Here is a 24,394-nt window from a genome sequence, read left to right as displayed (position 1 = left end):
CAACATCCTGTTACCAAACACCACGGGACACCATCAGAAGGCCCATGTCTATTCTTTGATGACTCACAACTGTTTTGGAGGCACAAGGGAGACCTACACAATATTAGGAAGGTACTTTTAATGTTGTGGCTGATTGATTCAGAATCAATCTCAAATGAGAACAAGGACGTTTGTTGTAACATGCAAATATTCATTTCAAAGCTGGATGTATTGTTCTTTACTTATTCAATAAAATGTCAAAAGAGCACAATGTGTGGTGCTGGTTTTCTACACCAGATGGTGCTGTTGGAGAGGTCTGACAGTGATTAAAGACATGCCCACAGTTGACAAAAGATAGAAAGGTGAAAGTTAACTCAGTCCACCTGCTGGTTGTGTAGAAAAAAATGAAATAAAGTAGTTGCCCTGGTTGTGTACCGCCTGTCCGAACAAGAATCCACAAGATGAGAAACTAAACCTATGTCTACTATCACCATAACCTATAAGATACATTTAGTTTTTTAGTCTCCCAAGACACAGTATCTGCTTGTCATGGTTTCTTATTGTTTTCAGGAGCTATACCTTTGCCACAGAAGGGTTGATGGACCAGGAACTGTGTCTGTTGAGATGATAGATATGTAGACGTTACAAAGTTGATCTCTGGTTCACCCAACAAAAGAAATGCCAGTAACTTCACATCTTACACTATACTGACAAAAGTATTCACTCATCTGCCATTACATGCATATGAACTTAAGTGACATCCCATTCTTAATCTAAAGGGTTTAATATGATGTTGGCCCACTCTCTGCAGCTATAACAGCTTCAACTCTTCTGGGAAGGCTTTCCACAAGGTTTAGGAGTGTGTTTATGGGAATTTTTGACCATTCTTCCAGATGCGCATTTGTGAGGTCAGACACTGATGTTGGATGAGAAGGCCTGGCTCACAGTCTTCGCTTTAATTCATCCCAAAGATGTTTTATCTGGTTCAGATCAGGACTCTGCAGGCCAGTCAAGTTCTTCCACACTAAACTCTCTCATCCATGTCTTTAGGGACCTTGATTTGTGCACTGGTGCACAGTCATGTCGGAACAGGAAGGGGCCATCACCAAACTGTTTCCACAAAGTTGGGAGCATGGAATTGTCCAAAATCTCTTTGTATGCTGAAGCATTCAGAGTTCCTTTTACTGGAACTAAAGGGCCAAGCCCAGCTCCTGAATCCCCATACCATAATCTCCCTCCTCCACCAGACTTCACATTTGGCACAATGCAGTCAGACAAGTAACGTTCTCCTGGCAACCACCAAACCCAGATTTGTCCATCAGATTGTCAGATGGAGAAGTGTGATTCATCACTCCAGAGAACATGTCTCAATTGCTCTAGAGTCCAGTGGTGGCGTGTCTTACACCACCGAATCTGACGCTTTGCATTGCACTTGGTGATGTATGGCTTGGATACAGCTGCTCGACCATGGAAACCCATTCCATGAAGCTCTCTACACACTGTTCTTGAGCTAATCTGAAGGCCACATGTAGTTTGGAGGTCTGCAGCAATTGACTGTAGCACAGTGTGCAGAAAGTTGGCGACCTCTGCACACTATACGCCTCAGCATTCACTGAACCCTGCTCTTTCATTTTACATGGCTGAGTTGCTGTCATTCCAAGTCGCTTCCGCTTTTTTATAACACCACTGACAGTTGACTGTGGAATATTTAGTAGCAGGGAAATTTCATGACTGGACTTGTTGCACAGGTGGCATCCTATCGCAGTACCACGCTGGAGTTCACTGAGCTCCTGAGAGCGACGCATTCTTTCACAAATGTTTGTAGAAGCAGTCTGCATGCCTCGGTGCTTGATTTTATACACCTGTGGCCATGGAAGTGATTGGAACTCTTGAATTCAATTATTTGGATGGGTGAGTGAATATTTTTGGCAATATAGTGCATGTTTCTGTTTTTTATTTAAACATACATACTGGAAATTACATTCTGTCTTGACATGCTGGAATACACACGTGTGCCGGATGGTCGTATATACTTCGCAGGTGGGAGGTCAGGAAGTGGTGAGCTTGTCGTGAGTGAAGTGAGCAGTCACTACAGTAGATCATTTCAAGAGTTTCGGGTCCAGAGCATGTTGAGACTGATGGACAGACTGAGCTACCTGGTGATCGTTTTGTGCTTCACATGTATCCATGCATCTGGAGGAGGTGAAGGTAAATCTTAAAACATTTTAAAACTTGTATTAGAAGTGACTTTGGACACGACATGAAAAACTATGACAAGAAAATTAATGTCTGTACCTATGATGGTAGCAGAAAAACAACTTAGATGAAGTTTTGACTTTAAAGCTATAAAATAGTAAAAAAAAAAAAGGATTTAAGAGTGGTGATAAAATGATGGTGAAACACAGTTTGGGGAGTCAGTGTCAGAATCATATAATCTTTAAATCAGATGATAGAAATGAGCCAACATGAGCTACCACATCCTGTCATGTAACTAATGCATAAACAGTTAATCAGCCAAATGTTCTTAAATGAGGGCAATCTGAAAATTTAGACTAAAATAAAAACAAAAAACCCGAACCCTAACTGTGTACTGACCTATTCGATGCTTAATAAGTCAGTTTTCTGTGGTTTTTGCGTTTCCTTGTTTCAAAATTCAAGCCACTTGAGGCACATCAGAGGTGATGGGTGTTAGATTGGATGTCAGTATACTACGATGAGGACGAAGCATGTTCTTTTGGCAGTTTAGAGGTAGTATGTTCCTACTTGTCATTATATATATGACATGACCCCCAGTTTGTGTGCTTGTGTGACTGAATGGCTTGATGTGTTACTGTGACTGTAAAGCGCTTTGAGTACCAGTAGACAGAAAGGAGCTGTATAAAAACAAGACCATTTACCAAGACCATAATTTAAAATCTATGATGTAGATTTTCCACTTCTCATTCACTCTTCTTTGACGATTCATTGATGCTCTGTATGTAAACAGTGGACTGTATTAGAATCTGTTATCAAAATAACTATCCAATAAAATGAATACAAATAATATGTCTTTTTTGATTAGTGCCATCTGTACACACACATCTATTTCATGTATGTTGTTCGTTGGTGGATGCTCTATGCTGGATGAAAGAAAGAAAACAGAATTAAAGTAACTACACTAAAATGAAGTTATCCTTTGAAAATGCAACACAGTTTGTTCCATAAAAGAAACAGTCAAACTTTTCTGAAGCTATCTTTCACCTATTCTTTAAATGATAAACTGTTTTTCATCAAACCAAAACATAAAGTAAATTACATAAGACAATGCCAAAGTTTTCAATGAAATCAGATGCTTTTTTTTAAAAAATTTTTTTACTTTCATTCCAGACTCATCTTCTTCGTGTGAAGTTGAGCTTTCGATCCGGAGAGGCACAATATGGCTTACTGCTCCAGGAAAAAGTGTGACAGTCAGCTGCCCTGTCAGACACTGCGGAGTACCTCTTAATGTCATCTGGTGTAAACTGCCGGACAAAAATACCTGTGAGAGGGTTCATAAATCAAATAATGTAGAAATAAGACAGAACCATGATGGAGAAAAACTGGTCTCATATTTGAGTTTCAAAGAGATTTCAGTTCATGATGACGGCCTGTACAGATGTGATGTAATGGGAGACAAACTACTTGAAGTCAGTCATCCCATGAACATCTCAGTTTCAGGTAGGCAGTTGTTTTTCTCCCTCAGCATTAAAATATGCATGCAATAAATATCATTCATTTTATATGCTATCTATTTTTTAAAGACACATATGAGGGGGTTGAAAACAACATGTTACCTGACAATGATCCAGGTGAGAACCTGTACAGTATCTGTGTGATGTGCATCATAATAGATGCAGGTTAAGATCATTGATTTGATTCTTTTCCTTTTAGTTGTTCCATGGCTGCCGTACCTTGCCATCGGCCTCAGCGTAGCTCTCCTGGTTGTCACATCGATGTTGATAATAGTGCTGAGGATTTATGGCCGTAATCGTAAGAATGTTAATATGTATTGTCATTTTGGATTATAGAAAATATATGTCATATACATTTCTCGTCTTACCACCTAATAATTTTTTTTTTTTTTTTATTTTATCCTTCAAAGCAGGTGCAGAGAGAGCAGACAGCCAAGTATCAAACTGTGCAGTGTATACTGTCACTGACCAGTCTGCTGAAGAACAACAGAATGAGACTCAAAAATATAAAGATCCACTTTATACCACCGCCATCTTTGCCTGAACATTTGCCATACCTAACATTTATGGCTTCAATACGTTTTTAATGAGTTGAGCCAGTGGTCTATGTGGATTAGTCATGTGTAGACTCACTGAATAATGTACTTAGCATTACATGCTGATGTTTGTGATGTTGCTTTCTGTAATATAATCTTGAACATTTTGTTTTGCTTGATGTTTTATGTTTTACAGTTAGTAGAGTTCATACGATTACTCTGTTATTTCAGTGAAAGGTCTGACTTTCTGATCTCCTGCAGTTCTCTGTGGGAAACTGCTGTTACTAATAGACAGAGACATGTCAGTTTACAAACCCACAAGTGTGTCGAAGTTAACATGTCCAGGAAGTGACAGAAACAGTGAAATGTCTGGTAAGATCTGCTTCTTAACCACAAGATTCAGATACTGTTGCAGTTGGTCAATGTCCTTATCACTGTTTGGCATTAATGTCATCTTTATCAGATATAAAATATTAATACTTTAATAGAACTACAGATACAAACAACAAACTACTAACCGGGAAAAATGCTTCAACAAAAATATTTTGCTCAAGTCAAAGGTTGTCAGTTTCATCAGTTGCGGTACTCATGCAACAAAAACAACAACAACAAAATCTTGGCTTTTGTAAACCAATAAGCCGCTGCAGCGGAAGAAGACGAGACGAGACGAGACGAGACGTTGCACCATCACTGTGACCCTGCTGCTTTACGCATAACATGTTGTTTGATGCTGGTTGGGTCTGCCTGGCTGGTGCGGTTGCAACAATAACTCTCAATGTGCAACCTGTTCACATCAACTAGTGTTAAACCACAAAGGGACGTGTGTTCAAGTGCAGAAGAAGAGAAAACTGGAGATGGATGAAAGAACACAGGAAATGCATGTGGACAGGGCATAGAGTATGGACAAGTAATAAATGCAAAATTGTAATATTTAGATTCTGAAATGTATTTATTTAAAACTTGCTTGTTTTTTCACTGCTTCTTGAGTAGAACTGAAAGCATTTTAAATAACTGATTGATTTACACTTTTGCTTTCCGGTTATATTAAAGTGTATTTTAGGAGGTCTTATTTCATGATGTTGGACACACCCTGCCTGACACAGACACACACACAAAAACACTTTAGAAATAACTGAAAAAACATGAAATGTCATAGTTTGTGATTAGTTTTCCTGGGGTTCTGTTTCCTGTTTTATTTTGTTAAGTTCTTGGTTTCCTGTCTTGTGTTTCCTCCTGTGATTGATTCATTGATTTCTCCTTGTGTACTCTGCCCTAATTTGTTTCACCTGTGTCTCGTCACCCCTCTGTCCCCTGTCTGTATATATAGCCCTGCCTTCACCTTTGTTCTCTGTCACGTCGCACTTGTCTGTATACTTGTCTCCTTGCCATGTTCATGTCTCGTCACGTTTGGTATACCTGCTGTTTCTGCAGCACTTTCGGTCTTGTCTATTTTTGTTAAATATGTCTTTGCCACCAACTCCTGCCTCAGCCCTCTCTGTCCTGCGTTTGGGTCCTACCCCAATTAACCTGCAAACCCCCTGACTTGAACGGCACAAGGTGTTGACCTGGCCTCCAAATTTACTAGATCCCAAACTGATCAAGTATCTGTGGGATGATCCACAGAGGCCCCTCCCCTCAACCCATAGGACCCAAAGGCCCCCACTAACTACATCCTGTTACCAGACACCACGGGACACCATCAGAAGGCCCATGTCCATTCTTTGATGACTCACAACTGTTTTGGAGGCACAAGGGAGACCTACACAATATTAGGAAGGTACTTTTAATGTTGTGGCTGATTGATTCTGAATCAATCTCAAATGAGAACAAGGACGTTTGTTGTAACATGCAAATATTCCTTTCAAAGCTGGATGTATTGTTCTTTACTTATTCAATAAAATGTCAAAAGAGCACAATGCATGGTGTTGGTTTTCTACACCAGATGGTGCTGTTGGAGAGGTCTGACAGTGATTAAAGACATGGCCACAGTTGACAAAAGACAGAAAGGTGAATGTTAACTCAGTCCACCTGCTGGTTGTGTAGAAAACAATGAAATAAAGCAGTCGCCCTGGTGGTGTACCGCGTGTCTGAGCGAGAATCCACAAGATGAGAAACTAAACCCACGTCTACTATCACCATACCTATAAGATACATTTAGTTTTATAGTCTCCCAAGACACAGTATCTGCTTGTCATGGTTTCTTATTGTTTTCAGGAGCTGTACCTTTGCCACAGAAGGGCTGATGGACCAGGAACTGTATCTGTTGAGATGATAGATATGTAGATGTTACAAAGTTGATCTCTGGTTCACCCATCAAAAGAAATGCCAGTAACTTCACATCTATATTGCCAAAAGTATTCGCTCATCTGCCATTACATGCATATCAACTTAAGTGACATCCTATTCTTAATCTAATGGGGTTTAATATGATGTCAGCCCATCCTCTGCAGCTATAACAGCTTCAAATCTTCTGGGAAGGCTTTCCACAAGGTTTCGGAGTGTGTTTATGGGAATTTTTGACCATTCTTCCAGATGCGCATTTGTGAGGTCAGACACTGATGTTGGATGAGAAGGCCTGGCTCGCAGTCATCGCTCTAATTCACCCCAAAGATGTTCTATCAGGTTGAGGTCAGGCCAGTCAAGTTCTTCCACACCAAACTCACTTATCCGTGTCTTTATTGACCTTGCTGTTGGAACAGGAAGAGGCCATCCCCAAACTGTTCCCACAAAGTTGGGAGCATGGAATTGTCCAAAATCTCTTGGTATGCTGAAGCATTCAGAGTTTCTTTCACTGGAACTAAGGGGTCAAGCCCAGCTCCTGAAAAACAACCCCACACCATAACCCCCCTCCACCAAACTTCACACTTGGCACAATGCAGTCAGACAAGTAGCGTTGTCCTGGCATTCACCAAACCCAGATTGGTCCATCAGATTGCCAGATGGAAAGTGCTCTCATGCTCAATGGGTAATATTGTTATTTCAGATCACGCCCCATTGTTTCTGGTTATGTCTAGTAAAGAACAGCGTCCACCGCCTCAGTGGCGTTTTAAAAACTTCCTGCTTAAAAACCCAGATTTTATAAAATACTTTACTGAGCAGTTTAAGCTCTTTTTGGCTGAGAACGATACCCCCGATGTCTCTCCTAATGTGCTTTGGGAGACTTCTAAAGCTGTTTCTAGGGGCATTACAATATCTTTTTCTGCCCATCTCAAGCGCAATAAGGAGGCAGAACGGCAGAATTTGGAACAACAATTAGAGAAGCTCCAGAGAGAATTTGATATCAACCCTTCCATTGACTTGAGATCTCAAATTGATACCACAACAGCAGCTCTGGATACACTTATGTCAGCAGAAGCTCAGAAATCCCTGTTTTTTTCTAAACACAGAATGTATGAGTTTGGGAATAAGTCTGGTAAATACTTGGCAAACTTAGTTAAGACCAGATCTAACTCACAAGCTATCTCTGCAATAAAAGATGAGACAGGTAAAATAGTCCATTATGGTAAGGATATTAATAGTTGCTTTCAAGGGTTTTATGAATCTTTATATAAATCTGAAACTGAGCCTCAGTCTGAGGCCCTGATGCAAAATTTTCTGTCAGCCATCACTCTACCTCAGGCTTCTCAGACCCAGAAAGATCTCTTAAACAGCCCCATTTCACGAGAAGAAGTTATTGCTGCTATTAATGAACTACAAAATAACAAAGCCCCGGGCCCTGATGGCCTGACTCCTGAGTTTTTTAAATCTTTTCAGAACCTGCTAGTCGACCCTCTGCTTAAAATGTTATCCCATTCGTTTAATTCCGGCCACCTTCCGAATACAATGATGGATACCAACATTTCGCTGATCCTGAAGATGGGCAGACCATCAGAGGATTGCTCCTCATACAGACCAATTGCTTTGCTTGATGTTGATAGAAAACTTATTGCAAAAATTTTAGCTAAAAGATTAGAGCTTGTCCTTCCAGACCTTATTTCGATGGACCAGACCGGTTTTATTCAAGGACGTAATTCCTGCAATAACATCAGGAGACTGCTGAATATTATTCAATTTGGCACAAATTTGAAAGCTAAAGCTGTCGTAGTCTCTCTCGATGCCGAGAAGGCTTTCGACAGAGTCGAATGGTCATATTTACTGAATGTCCTCTCTAAATTTAATTTAGGAGATAGCTTCATTAAATGGATTTCTCTCTTATATGATTCCCCTCGTGCGTCCGTCATTTCAAATGGTTGGAAATCTCCCACGTTTTCAGTTGCGCGTGGCACACGCCAGGGCTGCCCAATCTCTCCTCTTCTGTTTGCGCTTGCGATTGAGCCCTTGGCAGAGGCGATTAGGAGCGATCCTCAGGTGGCTGGCATTAACATAGGTCCCCAGAAACACACCATCTCCCTTTATGCAGATGACGTGCTGCTCTTCCTAAGTAACCCTGAGATTTCTATTGTCAGAATTGTTGAAATTATTGGTACCTTCGGCCAGTTTTCGGGCTACAAGATTAATTATTCAAAGTCAGAGGCTATGCCCCTAACCCTCGACACCCCCTGGTCCTCCTCTAGTGCAGCACCTTTTCGATGGTCACCTTCTGGGCTTACTTATCTTGGTATTCATATAACCCCCTCCCTCTCTGGTCTTTATAAAGCCAATTTTGTACCTTTAATCCGTAAAATTAAAGAGGATCTGGCACGCTGGACCAGTCTCCCATTATCTCTTATGGGCAGGGTAAACCTTTTTAAGATGAACATACTTCCTCGTCTGCTTTACGTGTTCCAAATGGTCCCAGTTCTTCTGACTAGAAAGTCACTCTCTATCCTGAATAGTTCTTTATCTTCCTTTTTGTGGAGGAACAAACGTGCCAGACTGAAATTACAAAAGCTACAACTTCGCCTAGGAGAAGGAGGGTTATCCTTGCCGAATATTAAATATTATCAACTAGCCTGCCTCGGCCGCTATCTCTGGGAATGGTTTAGAAATGATCCCCGATCCACTTGGCTTAGCATTGAGGCTGGCCCTCTTGATCCAATTCCTCTTCGTAATGTTTTATATGTTTCTAAAAAATGGGTGTCGAACAAAGTAAGGGGGAATTACCTCCTCCAAAATACATTAAAGGTTTGGAGAATTTTCAATAAAATAGGGTCTCAGGAGGATTGTCTCTCTCTTTCCACCCCCATTCATTTTAACCCAGAGTTTCCTCCTGGCCTTGAAGACAATGCATTTCATTCTTGGTCTGAAAAGGGTATTTGTACTATAGGAGACTTGGTAACTGATGGCACGGTCAAATCCTTTAACCAGCTAATCGAACAATATGACCTTCCCTCCAGACATTTATTTAGATACCTGCAGGTCCGTAGTTTTATCTCCTCAAAAACAAGGTTGTGTCCAGGTGGGTTCTCTCGCTCTTCTATAGAAGAGATACTACAAGACCCTGAGCCCCGAAAACTGATAACCAGGTTATATAGTGCTCTGTTTCCCCCAGTTGAGAGCACGGGTCATCTTAAATTGCTCTGGGAGGCTGATCTGGGGGTATCAATCTCAGATGATGATTGGGGTGATGTGTGGTTGAGCTCTCTCGGCTGTTTGTCCACTAACAAAGTTAAGGAATTTCAATTCAAAATCACCCACAGGCTCCAGATTACACCAGTGCTAAGGAACAAATTTAATCCCACACTCTCCAAATACTGTAATAAATGCAAGATCTCAGAGGGATCATACTACCATTGCTTCTTTGACTGCCCTTTTATTAAAAATTTCTGGAGAAAGGTCTGTAAAGAAATTTCTGACATATTTGGTAAAGACCTGGACCTAACCCCACTGTCTTGTATCCTTGGTTTACATCCTGCACTGAACCTTAATTCTTGTATGCTGAGACTGCTTGATGTTCTTCTGTTTGGTGCCAGACGATGTATCCTACTTCAGTGGATCTCTGACAAACCTCCTGAGCTTTCACAGTGGCTGCAGAGTATAAGGGAACTTATTCCCCTGGAAGCAATGACCTACTGGCTTAGGGACAAGCCTCTGTTATTTTACAAAACTTGGAATCCATTTTTAGACTATATCGGTTTGGAGAGTGCGCAGACTCTACAGAAGGGCCTTTATGGACTTATCTGGTCGGACATCCCTAGAGGGAGCCACACTTAAGTTGTGAAATCAACCAAACACCATAGTAATGCTGTAATACCTGAATATCTGCTTACGTATCCCTTTAACTCATGAACAAATTTGACCTTTAATGTTGTTGTATGATTTTGCTTTGTTTTGGTTCTCCACCCCTTTTTTTTTTTTTTTTTTTTTTTTTTTTTTTAAATTTTTATTTTATTTATTTAATAATTTTTTCAAGTTTTCTCTCTTACATGTCTGTACTTTACATTTATCTTATGTGAATATATTTTTACAGGGTCTCCTGTTTTTTTTTTTTTTTTTTTTTTTTTTTTTTTTTTTAATTTTTGGTAATTATTATCATTATTATTTATTTATTCTTTCTTTCACAGTGTGGGTTTTTGTTGTTGCTGTGGTTGTTTGTTTGTCTGTTCACCATGTTCTGTGTAGTATAAGGCACTTTTATGCTTTTGTACAAAGCCTTTCCTGTATAAATTGAAAAAGTAATAAAGATACGTTTAAAAAAAAAAAAAAAAAAAAAAAAAAAAAAAAAAAGATTGCCAGATGGAGAAGCGTGATTCGTCACTCCAAAGAACACGTCTCCACTGCTATAGAGTCCAGCGGTGGCGTGCTTTACACCACTGCATCCGACACTTTGCATTGCACTTGGTGATGTATGGTTTGGATGCAGCTGCTTGGCCATGGAAACCCATTCCATGAAGCTCTCTACACACTGTTCTTGAGCTAACCTGAAGGACACATGAAATTTGGAGATGCGTAGCGACTGACTTGAAAGTTGGTGACCTCTGGTTACTGTACGCCTCAGCATCCGCCAACCCCGCTCTGTCATTTTACGTGGCCTACCACTTTGTGGCTGAGTTGCTGTCATTCCTAATCACTTCCACTTTGTTATAGTACCACTGACAGTTGACTGTGTATATTTAGCAGCAGGGAAATTTTACGACTGTAATTTACTGAGCTCCTGAGAGCGACCCATTCTTTCACAAATGTTTGTAGAAGCAGTCTACATGCCCAGGTTCTTGATTTTATACACCTGTGGTCATGGAAGTGATTGGAACATCTGAATTCAATTATTTGGATGGGTGAGTGAATATTTTTGGCAATATGGTGCATGTTTCTGTTTTTATATATATACATGCATACTGGAAACTACATTCTGTTGTGACACGCTGGAATACAAACGTGTGCCGGATGGTCGTATATACTTCACAGGTGGGAGGTCAGGAAGTGGTGAGCTTGTCTTGAGTGAAGTGAGCAGCCACTACTGTAGATCATTTCAAGAGTTTCAGGTCCAGAGCGTGTTGAGCCTGATGGACAGACTGAGCTACCTGGTGATATTTTTGTGCTTCACATGTATCCACGCATCTGGAGGAGGTGAAGGTAAACCTTAAAACATTTTAAAACTCGTATTAGAAGTGACTTTGGACACGACATGAAAAACTATGACAAGAAAATGAATGTCTGTACGTATGATGGCAGCAGAAAAACAACTTAGATGAAGTTGTGACTTTAAATCTATAAAATAATCAAACAAAAGGATTTAAGAGTGGTGATAAAATGATGGTGAAACACAGTTTGTGAAGTCAGTGCCAGAATCATATAATCTTCAGATCAGATGATAGAAATGAGCCAACATAAGCTACCACATCCTGTCATGTAACTAATGTATAAACAGTTAATCAGCCAAAAAATAAACTTAAATGAGGGCAATCTAAAAATTTAGAGCCAAAAAATGTGTGTTAGATTTGATGTCAGTATACTATGATGAAGAGGAAGCATTAAAAAAAGTTTCGTTTTGACAGTTTAGAGGTAGCATGTTCGTACGTGTCATTATTTCAACGCAGAATGTGCCGCACGCCGAAGCAAGACAACGAACACCCAGATTGTGTGCTTGTGAGCGAATGGCTAGATGTGTTGAGGGCAAATCTGAAAATTTAGAGTAAAATAAAAACAAAAACCCTAACTGTGTACTGACACATTCGACATTTAAGAAAGTCAGTTTTCTGTGGTTTTTGTGTTTCCTTGTTTCAAAATATAAGCCACTTGAGGCACATCAGAGGTGATGGGTGTTAGATTTGATGTCAGTATACTATGATGAGGATGAAGCGTGTTGTTTTGGCAGTTTAGAGGTAGTATGTTCCTACGTGTTATTATATATATGACATAACCTCCAGTTTGTGTGCTTGTGTGAGTGAATGGCTAGATGTGTTACTGTGACTGTAAAGCACTTTGAGCACCAGTAGATAGAAAGGAGCTGTATAAAAACAAGACCATTTACCAAATTTAAAATCTATGATGTAGATTTTCCACCTTCTCATTCACTCTTCTTTGGCGATTCATTGATGCTCTGTATGTAGACAGTGGACTGTATTAGAATCTGTTACCAAGACAACTATCCAGTAACATGAGTACAAATAATATGTCTTTTTTGATTAGTGCCATCTGTACACACACATCTATTTCATGTATGGTGTTTGTTTGTGGATGCTGATGGAATTAATTACACACAAATTAAGTTATACTTTAAAAATTCAACACAGTTTGTTCCATAAAAGAAACAGTCAAACTTTTCTGAAGCTGTCTTTCACCTATTCTTAAAATGATAAACTGTTTTTCATCAAACCAAAAACTAAAGACAAAAAATAAAGTAAATTACATAAGACAATGCCAAAGTTTTCACTGAAATCAGATGCTTTTTTTTCTTTTTTTTTTTCTCTTTTATTTCAGACTTGACTTCTTCGTGTGAAGTTGAGCTTTTGATCCGGAGAGGCACAAGATGGCTTACTGCTCCAGGACAAAGTGTGACAGTCAGCTGTCCGGTCAAACTCTGTGGAGAACCTCTTAACGTTATGTGGTGTAAACGGCTTGACGATAAAACCTGGGAGCAGATTAATAAATCAAAGAATGTAGAAATAAGACAGAACCATGTTGGGGACAAACTGGTCTCATATTTGAGTTTCAAAGAGATTTCAGTTCATGATGACGGCCTGTACAGATGTGATGTAATGGGAGACGAACAAATTGAAGTCAGTCATCCCATCAACATCTCAGTTTCAGGTAGGCAGTTGTTTTTCTCCCTCAGCATTAAAATATACATGCAATAAATATCATTAATTTTATATGCTATCTATTTTCAAAGACACATATGAGGGAGTTGAAAACAACATGATACCTGACAATGATCCAGGTAAGAACCTGTACAATACCTGTGTGATGTGCATCATAATAGATGCAGTTTAAGATCATTGATTTGATTCTTTTCCTTTTTGCAGCTGAACCACAGAGCGCTGACCGTAGCAAAATCGCGCCATGGCTGCCATACTTTGCCATCTGCCTCAGCATAGCTCTCCTGATTGTCACGATGTTGATAATCCTGCTGAGGATTTTTGACCGTAATAGTAAGAATATGTTAATATGTATTGTCATTTTGGATTATAGAATATATATGTCATATACATTTCTCTTCTAACCACCTAATAATTTATTTTTTCTTTTTGTTTTATCCTTCAAATCAGATGCAGAGAGAGCAGACAGCCAAGTGTCAAACTGTGCAGTGTATGCTGTCACTGACCAGTCTGCTGAAGAACAACAGAATGAGACTCAAAAAGATAAAGATCCACTTTATACCACCGCCACCTTTGCCTGAACATTTCCCATACCTAACATTTATGGCTTCAATACGTTTTTAATGAGTTGAGCCAGTGGTCTATGTGGATTAGTCATGTGTAGACTCACTGAATAATGTACTTAGCATTACATGCTGATGTTTGTGATATAATCTTGAACATTTTGTTTTGCTTGATGTTTTACAGTTAGCAGAGTTGATAAGATTACTCTCTTATTTCAGTGAAAGGTCTGACTTTTTGATCTCCTGCAGTTCTCTGTGGGAAACTGCTGTTACTAATAGACAGAGACATGTCAGTTTACAAACCCACAAGTGTGTCGAAGTTAACATGTCCAGGAAGTGACAGAAACAATGAAATGTCTGGTAAGCTCTGCTTCTTAACCACACTGTTCAGATACTGTTGCAGTTGGTCAATGTCCTTATCACTGTTTGGCATTAATGTCATCTTTATCAGATATAACATATTAATACTTTAATAGAACTACAGATACAAACAACAAACTTCAACTGGGAAAAATGCTTCAACAAAAATACTTTGCTCAAGTCAAAGCTCGTCAGTTGCATCAGTTGCAGTACTCATGCAACAAAAACAACAACAACAGAAGCTTGGCTTTACGCATAACATCTTGTCTGTTGCAGCAGCACCATCTCAGGTGGTTGGGTCTGTCTGGCTGGTGCGGCTGCAACAATTAATGTCATTGTACAACCTGTTCACTTCAACTAGTGTTAAACCACAAAGGGACGGGTGTTCAAGTGCAGAAGAAGAGAAAACTGGAGATGGACAGGAAATGCATGTGGGCAGGACGTAGCCACAGTTCATTAATTGTAACTTACAAGTAATAAATGCAGAATTGTAATATTTAGATTCTGAAATGTATTTCTTTTAAACATGCTTGTTTTTTCACTGCTCACTGAGTAGAACTGAAAGCATTTTAAATCATTTGCACGGCGAATTCGCTTGATTGTTTTCCACTTTTGCTTTCAGCTTATATTAAAGTGTATTTTTAGAGGTCATATTTCGTTACGTTGGACACATCATTTCATACTCGATATTTTGGATGACATTGTATTTGTTATTTGCTTAATAACCATTCCTGCAATATACACAACATTCCTGAAATGTCCTTGACCGAGTGTCCACAGCCCTCTACATCATGCAGTAATATTCCTTCTGCCACCTCCCAGTGTCCTGTTGCAACATAACTGCTAGAGCCTGTGTCGATATACAGATCAGCCACAACATTAAAACCACTGACAGGTGAATTAAACAACACTGACCATCTTTTTACAATACAGTGTTCTGCTGGGGAATTTTTAGAACTGGCATTAATGTGGATGCACCACCCACCTTGACCAGACCAGGCACCCCCACCTCATAGCAATGATACTCCTTGATGGCAGCAGCCATCCCCAGCTGGATGCGGCCTGACACAGGCACACACACAAAAATGCTTTAGGAGCAACTGAACAAACCTGAATTGTCATAGTTTGTGATTACTTTTCCTGGGGTTCTGTTTCCTGTTTTATTTTATGAAGTTCTTGGTTTCCTGTCTTGTGTTTCCCCCTGTGATTGATTCATTGATTTCTCCTTGTGTGCTCCGCCCTGATTTGTTTCACCCGTGTCTCATCACCCCTTTGTCCCCTGTCTGTATATGTAGCCCTGCCTTCCCCTTTGTTCTGCGTCACATCGTACTTGTTGTCCGTATACTTATCTCCTTGCCATGTTCATGTCTCCTAGAAGTTTTTGTCTCATCATGTTTGATATACCTACCATCTCTGCAGTGCTTTCGGTCTTGTCTTTTGTCGCCAACTCCTGCCTCAGTCCTCTCTGTCCTGCATTTGGGCCCTACCCCCATTAACCCGCAAACCCCTTGACTTGAAAAACGCCACAAGGTGTTGACCTGGCCTCCAAATTCACTTGATCCCAAACTGGTAAAGTATCTGTGGGATGATCCACAGAGACGCCTCCCCTCAACCATAGGACCCAAAGGCCCCAACCAACAACATCCTGTTACCAGACACCACAGGACACCCTCAGAAGGCCCAGGCAAATATTCCTTTCAAAGCTGGGTGTATTGTTCTTTACTTATTCAATAAAAAGTCAAAAGAGCACAATGCGTGGTGTTGGTTTTCTACACCAGATGGTGCTGTTGGAGAGGTCTGACAGTGATTAAAGACATGCCCACAGTTGACAAAAGACAGGAAATGTGAACGTTAACTCAGTCCACCCGGTGGTTGTGTAGAAAAAAATGAAATAAAGCAGTCGCCCTGTCTTTGTGCCGCCTGGCCGAGCACGAAACCACAAGATGAGAAACAAAACCCACATCTACTATCACCATACCTATAAGATACATTTAGTTTTATAGTAATACAGGTTTTCTCCCCAGACACAGTATTGCTTGTCATTGTTTCTTATTGTTTTCAGAAGCTGTACCTTTGCCACAGAAGGGCTGATGGACCAGGAACTGTGTTGAGATGATAGATATGTAGATGATGATGATGTAGTCAAGTTCTTCCACACCAAACTAGCTCATCCATGTCTTTATAGACCTTGCTTTGTGTACTGGTGCACAGTCATATAGGAACAGGAAGGGACCATCCCCTAACTGTTTCCACAAAGTTGGGAGCATGGAATTGTCCAAAATCTCTTGGTATGCTGAAGCATTCAGAGTTCCTTTAACTGGAACTAAGGGGCCAAGCTCAGCTCCTGAAAAACAACCCCACACCATAATCCTCCCTCCACCAAACTTCACATTTGGCACAATGCAGTCAGACAAGTACCGTTCTCATGGTAACCGCCAAACCCAGTTTGGGCCATCAGATTGCCAGATGGAGAAGCGTGATTTGTCACTCCAGAGAACACGTCTCCACTGCTCTAGAGTCCAACGATGGATTGCTTTACACCACCGCATCTGACGCTTTGCATTGCACTTGGTGATGTATGGCTTGGATGCAGCTGCTTGGCCATGGAAACCCATTCCATGAAGCTCTCTACACACTGTTCTTGAGCTAATCTGAAGGACACATGAAGTTTGGAGGTGTGTAGTGATTGACTCAGAAAGTTGGTGACCTCTGCACACTATGCACCTCAGCATTCGTGGACTCCAATCTGTTAATTCATGTAGCCTACCACTTTGTGGCTCAGTTACTGTCATTTCCAATAACTTCCACTTTGTTATAGTACCACTGACAGTTGACTGTGTATATTTAGTAGCGCAGAAATTTCACGACTGTAATTCACTGAGCTCCTGAGAGCGACCCATTCTTTCCCAAATGTTTGTAGAAGCAGTCTACATGCCTAGGTGCTTGATTTTATACACCTGTGGCCATGGAAGTGATTGGAACATCTGAATTCAATTATTTGGATGGGTGAGTGAATATTTTTGGCAATATGGTGCATGTTTCTGTTTTTATATATATACATACATACTGGAAACTACATTCTGTTGTGACATGCTGGAATACACACGTGTGCCGGATGGTCGTATATACTCCGCAGGTGGGAGGTCAGGAAGTGGTGAGCTTGTCTTGAGTGAAGTGAGCAGCCGCTACTGTAGATCATTTCAAGAGTTTCAGGTCCAGAGCGTGTTGAGCCTGATGGACAGACTGAGCTACCTGGTGATCTTTTTGTGCTTCACATGTATCCACGCATCTGGAGGAGGTGAAGGTAAATCTTAAAACATTTTAAAACTCGTATTAGAAGTGACTTTGGACACGACATGAAAAACTATAACAAGAAAATGAATGTCTGTACGTATGATGGCAGCAGAAAAACAACTGAGATGAAGTTGTGACTTTAAAACTATAAAATAGTCAAACAAAAGGATTTAAGATTGGTGATAAAATGATCATTAAACACAGTTTGGGGAGTCAGTGTCAGAATCATATAATCTTTAAATCAGATGATAGAAATGAGCCAACATGAGCTACCACATCCTGTCATGTAACTAATGCATAAACAGTTCATCAGCCAAATGTTCTGTCTTTCACCAAAAAAATTAACTTAAATGAGGGCAATCAGAAAATTTAGAGGAAAAGAAATGTGTGTTAGATTTGATGCCAGTATACTATGATGAGGACGAAGTGTTAAAAAAACTTTTGTTTTGGCAGTTTAGAGGTAGCATGTTGGTACGTGTCATTATATATATGACATAACCCCCAGTTTGTGTGCTTGTGTGAGCGAATGGCCAGATGTGTTACTGTGACTGTAAAACACTTTCAGTACCAGTAGATAGAAAGGAGCTGTATAAAAACAAGACCATTTACCAAGACCATAATTTAAAATCTATGATGTAGATTTTCCACCTTCTCATTCACTCTTCTTTGGCGATTCATTGATGCTCTGTATGTAAACAGTGAGCTGTATTAGAATCTGTTACCAAGATAACTATCCAATAACATGAGTACAAATAATATGTCTTTTTTGATTAGTGCCATCTGTACACACACATCTATTTCATGTGTGTTGTTTGTTTGCGGATGCTGATGGAATTAACTACACAAAAATGAAGTTATCCTTTAAAAATACAACACTGTTTGTTCCATAAAAGAAACAGTCAAACTTTTCTGAAGCTGTCTTTCACCTATTCTTTAAATGATAAAGTGTTTTTCATCAAACCAAAAAATAATGTAAATTACATAAGACAATGCCAAAGTTTTCACTGAAATCATATGCTTTTTTTTTTTTTTTCTTTTCACTTTCATTCCAGACTTGTCTTCTTCATGTGAAGTTGAGCTTTCAATCCGTAGAGGCACAACATGGTTTACTGCTGCAAGACAAAGTCTTACAGTCAGGTGTCCGGTCAGATACTGTGGAGAACCTCTTAACATCATCTGGTGTAAATTGCTTGACAATAAAACCTGTAAGAGGGTTAATAAATCAAAGAATGTAGAAATAAGACAGAACCATGATGGGGACAAACTGGTCTCATATTTGAGTTTCAAAGAGATTTCAGTTCATGATGACGGCCTGTACAGATGTGCTTTAATGGGATACAAACATCGTACAGTCAGTCATGCCATCAACATCTCAGTTTCAGGTAGGTAGTTTTTTTTTACCCTCAGCATTAATATATACATGCAATAAATATCATAAATTTTATATGCTATCTATTTTTAAAGACACATATGAGGGGGTTGAAAACAACCTGAGACCTGACAATGATCCAGGTAAGAACCTGTACAGTATCTGTGTGATGTGCATCTTAATAGATGCAGGTTAAGATCATTGATTTGATTCTTTTCCTTTTTGCAGCTGAATCACTAAGCGCTGACCATGGCGTAGTTGTGCCATGGCTGCCGTACCTTGCCATCGGCCTCAGTGTAGCTCTCCTGGTTGCCACATCGATGTTGATAATAGTGCTGAGGATTTATGGCCGTAATCGTAAGAATGTTAATATGTATTGTCATTTTGGATTATAGTAAATATATGTCATATACATTTCTCGTCTTACCACCTAATAATCTATTTTTTATTTTTCTTTATCCTTCAAAGCAGATGCAGAGAGAGCAGACAGCCAAGTGTCAAACTGTGCAGTGTATACTTTCACTGACCAGTCTGCTGAAGAACAACAGAATGAGACTCAAAAAGATAAAGATCCACTTTATACCACCGTGAGCTGTTACTGTGAGCTGTTACTAATAGACAGAGACATGTCAGTTTACAAACCCACAAGTGTGGCTTAGTTAACATGTCCAGGAAGTGACAGAAATAGTGAAACATCTGGGAAGCTCTGCTTCTTAACCACACACGGTTCAGATACTGCTGTAGTTGGTCAATGTCATTATCACTGTTTGGCATTAATGTCATCTTTATCAGATATAACATATTAATACTTTAATAGAACTACAGATACAAATGACAAACTTCAACTGGGAAAAATGCTTCAACAAGCATTTGCAGAGAGTCAGTTACATCAGTTGCTGTACTCATGCAACAAAAACAACAACAACAAAATCTTGGCTTTTGTAAACCAATGAGCCGCTGCAGCGGAAGAAGACCAGGCGAGACGAGACGTTGCACCATCACTGTGACCCTGCTGCTTTACGCATAACATGTTGTTTGATGCTGGTTGGGTCTGCCTGGCTGGTGCGGTTGCAACAATAATTCTCAATGTGCAACCTGTTCACATCAACTAGTGTTAAACCACGAAGGGACGGGTGTTCAAGTGCAGAAGAATAGAAAACTGGAGATGGAAGAAAGAACACAGGAAATGCATGTGGACAGGACGTAAACGTAATTCATTGATTGTAACTTGCAAAGTAATAAATGCAGGATTTTAATATTTAGATTCTGAAATTTATTTCTTTAAAACTTGCTTGTTTTTTTCACTGCTTCTTGAGTAGAACTGAAAGCATTTTAAATAACTGATTGATTTACACTTTTGCTTTCTGGTTATATTAAAGTGTATTTTTGGAGGTCTTATTTCATGATGTTGGACACACCCTGCCTGACACAGACACACACACAAAAACAGTTTAGGAACAACTGAAAAAACATGAAATGTCATGGTTTGTAATTAGTTTTCCTGGGGTTCTGTTTCCTGTTTTATTTTATTAAGTTCTTGGTTTCCTGTCTTGTGTTTCTCCCTGTGATTGATTCATTGATTTCTCCTTGTGTGCTCCGCCCTGATTTGTTTCACCTGTGTCTCGTCACCCCTCTGTCCACTGTCTGTATAGCCATGCCTTCACCTTTGTTCTCTGTTACGTCGCACTTGTTACTTGTCTGTATACTTGTCTCCTTGCCATGTTCATGTCTTGTCACGTTTGGTATACCTGCTGTCTCTGCAGGGCTTTCAGTATTGTCTTTTTTTGTGAAATATCTTTTTGTTACCAACTCCTGCCTCAACCCTCTCTGTCCTGCATTTGGGTCCTACCCCCATTAACCCGTAATCCCCTTGACATGAAGAACAGCACAAGGTGTTGACCTGGCCTCCAAATTCACGAGATCCCAAACTGATCAAGTATCTGTGGGATGATCCACAGAGGCCCCTCCCCACAACCCATGGGACCTAAAGGACCCAAAGGCCCCCACTAACTACATTCTGTTGCCAGACACCACAGGACACCCTCAGAAGGCCCATGTCCATTCTCTGATGAGTCACAACTGTTTTGGAGGCACAAGGGAGACCTACACAGTATTAGGAAGATGGTTTTAATGTTGTGGCTGATTGATTCAGAATCAAGCTGAAATGAGAACAAGGACTTTGGGTTTGTTGTAACATTCAAATATTCCTTTCAAAGCTGGATGTATTGTTCTTTACTTATTCAATAAAATGTCAAAAGAGCACAATGCATGATGCTGGTTTTCTACACCAGATGGTGCTGTTGGAGAGGTCTGACAGTGATTAAAGACATGCCCACAGTTGACAAAAGACAGAAAGGTGAAAGTTAACTCAGTCCACCTGCTGGTTGTGTAGAAAAAAATGAAATAAAGCAGTAGCCCTGGCTGTGTGCCGCCTGTCTGAGCAAGAATCCACAAGATGAGAAACTAAACCCACGTCTACTATCACCATACCTATAAGATACATTTAGTTTTATAGTAATAGGTGTTTTCTCCCATGACACAGTATCTGCTTGTCATGGTTTCTTATTGTTTTCAGGAGCTGTACCTTTGCCACAGAAGGGCTGATGGACCAGGAACTGTGTTTGTTGAGATGATAGATATGTAGATGTTACAAAGTTGATCTCTGGTTCACCCAACAAAAGAAAAGCCAGTAACTTCACATCTTACACTATACTGACACAAGGATTCGCTCATCTACCTTTATACACATATGAACTTAAGTGACATCCCATTCTTAATCTAAAGGGTTTAATATGATGTTGGCCCATCCTCTGCAGCTATAACAGCTTCAACTCTTCTGGGAAGGCTTTCCACAAGGTTTAGGTGTGTGTTTATGGGACTTTTTGACCATTCTTCCAGAAGCGCATTTGTGAGGTCAGACACTGATGTTGGATGAGACGGCCTGGCTCACAGTCTTCGCTTTAATTCATTCCTAAGGTGTTTTTTTATGTTTGAGACCAGGACTCTGTGCAGGCCAGTCAAGTTCTTCCACACCAAACTCTCTCATCCATGTCTTTATGGACCTTGCTTTGTGCAATGGTGCACAGTCATGTTGGAACAGGAAGGGGCCATCACCAAAGCATTTCCCTCGAAGTTGGGAGCATGGAATTGTCCAAAATCTCTTGGTATGCTGAAGCATTCAGAGTTCCTTTCACTGAAACTAAGGGGGCAAGCCCAGCTCCTGAATCCCCGCACCATAATCTCCCTCCTCCACCAAACTTCACACTTGGCACAATGCAGTCAGACAAATACCGTTCTACTGGCAACCGCCAAACCTAGATTACTCCATTTGATTGCCAGACGGAGAGACGTGAGTTGTTACTACAGAGAACGCGTCTCCACTGCTCCCGAGTCCAGTGGTGGCGTGTCTTACACCAACGCATCTGACACTTTGCATTGCACTTGGTGATGTATGGCTTGGATACAGCTGCCTGGCCATGGAAACCCATTCCATGAAGCTCTCTACACACTGTTCTTGAGCTAATCTGAAGGCCACATGAAATTCGGAGGTGTGTAGCACTGACTCCTCAGAAAGTTGGCGACCTCTGCACACTATGCACCTCAGCATCCACTGACCCCACTTTGTCATTTTATGTGGCCTACCACTTTGTGGCTGAGTTGCTGTCATTCCCAATCACTTCCACTTTGTTATAGTACCACTGACAGTTGATTGTGTATATTTAGTAGCAGGGTAATTTCACGACTGTAATTTACTGAGCTCCTGAGAGCGACCCATTCTTTCACAAATGTTTGTAGAAGCAGTCTGCATGCCTAGGTGCTTGATTTTATACACCTGTGGCCATGGAAGTGATTGGAACATCTGAATTCAATTATTTGGATGGGTGAGTGAATATTTATATTTATATATTTTTGGCAATATAGTGCATGTTTCTGTTTTTTACACATACAAACATACATACTGGAAACTATGCTCTGTTGTGAGATGCCGGAATACACACGTGTGCCGGATGGTCGTATATACTTCACAGGTGGGAGGTCAGGAAGTGGTGAGCTTGTCTTGAGTGATGTGAGCAGCCACTACTGTAGATCATTTCAAGAGTTTCAGGTCCAGAGCGTGTTGAGCCTGATGGACAGACTGAGCTACCTGGTGATCTTTTTGTGCTTCACATGTATCCACGCATCTGGAGGAGGTGAAGGTAAATCTTAAAACATTTTAAAACTTGTATTAGAAGTGACTTTGGACACGACTTGAAAAACTATGACAAGAAAATTAATGTCTGTACGTATGATGGCAGCAGCAAAACAACTTAGATGAATTTGTGACTTTAAAGCTATAAAATAGTCAAACAGAAGGATTTAAGAGTGGTGATAAAATGATGGTAATACACAGTTTGTGGAGTCAGTGTGAGAATCATATAATCTTCAAATCAGATGATAGAAATGAGCCAACATGAGCTACCACATCCTGTCATGTAACTAATGCATAAACAGTTAATCAGCCAAATGTTCTTTCTTTCACCAAAAAATAAACTTAAATGAGGGCAATCAGAAAATTTAGAGGAAAAAAAATGTGTGTTAGATTTGATGTCAGTATACTATGATGAGGAGGAAGCGTTAAAAAAAGTTTTGTTTTGACAGTTTAGAGGTAGCATGTTGGTACGTGTCATTATTTCACGTAGAATGTGCCGCACGCCGAAGCAGGACAACGAACACCCAGTTTGTGTGCTTGTGTGAGCAAATGGCTAGATGTGTTACTGTGACTGTAAAGTGCTTTGAGTACCAGTAGATAGAAAGGAGATGTATAAAAACAAGACCATTTACCAAGACCATAATTTAAAATCTTTGATGTAGATTTTCCACCTTCTCATTCACTCTTCTTTGACGATTCATTGATGCTCTAAACAGTGGACTGTATTAGAAACTGTTACCAAGATAACTATCCAATAAAATGAGTACAAATAATATGTCTTTTTTGATTAGTGCCATCTGTACACACACATCTATTTCATGTATGCTGTTTGTTTGCAAATGCTAACAGAATTAATTACACAAAAATGAAGTTATCCTTTAAAAATGCAACACAGTTTGTTCCATAAAAGAAACATTCAAACTTTTCTGAAGCTGTCTTTCACCTATTCTTGAAATGATAAACTGTTTTTCATCAAATCAAGAAATTTAGTAAATTACATAAGACAACGCCAAAGTGTATACTGAAATCAGATGCCTTTTTTTTAATTTTTATTTCAGACTTGTCTTCTTCGTGTGAAGTTGAGATTTTCCTCCGGAGAGGCACAGCATGGCGTACTGCTCTAGGAAAAAGTGTGGAAGTCAGCTGTCCGGTCAGATACTGTGGAGAACCTCTTAACATTATCTGGTGTAAACTGCTTGATGTAAATACCTGTGAGAA

The sequence above is a fragment of the Chelon labrosus genome, assembly GCF_963514085.1.
Source record: "Chelon labrosus genome assembly, chromosome: 5".
Lineage (NCBI taxonomy): Eukaryota > Metazoa > Chordata > Actinopteri > Mugiliformes > Mugilidae > Chelon > Chelon labrosus.
Note: the sequence above shows the minus strand (reverse complement) of the source record.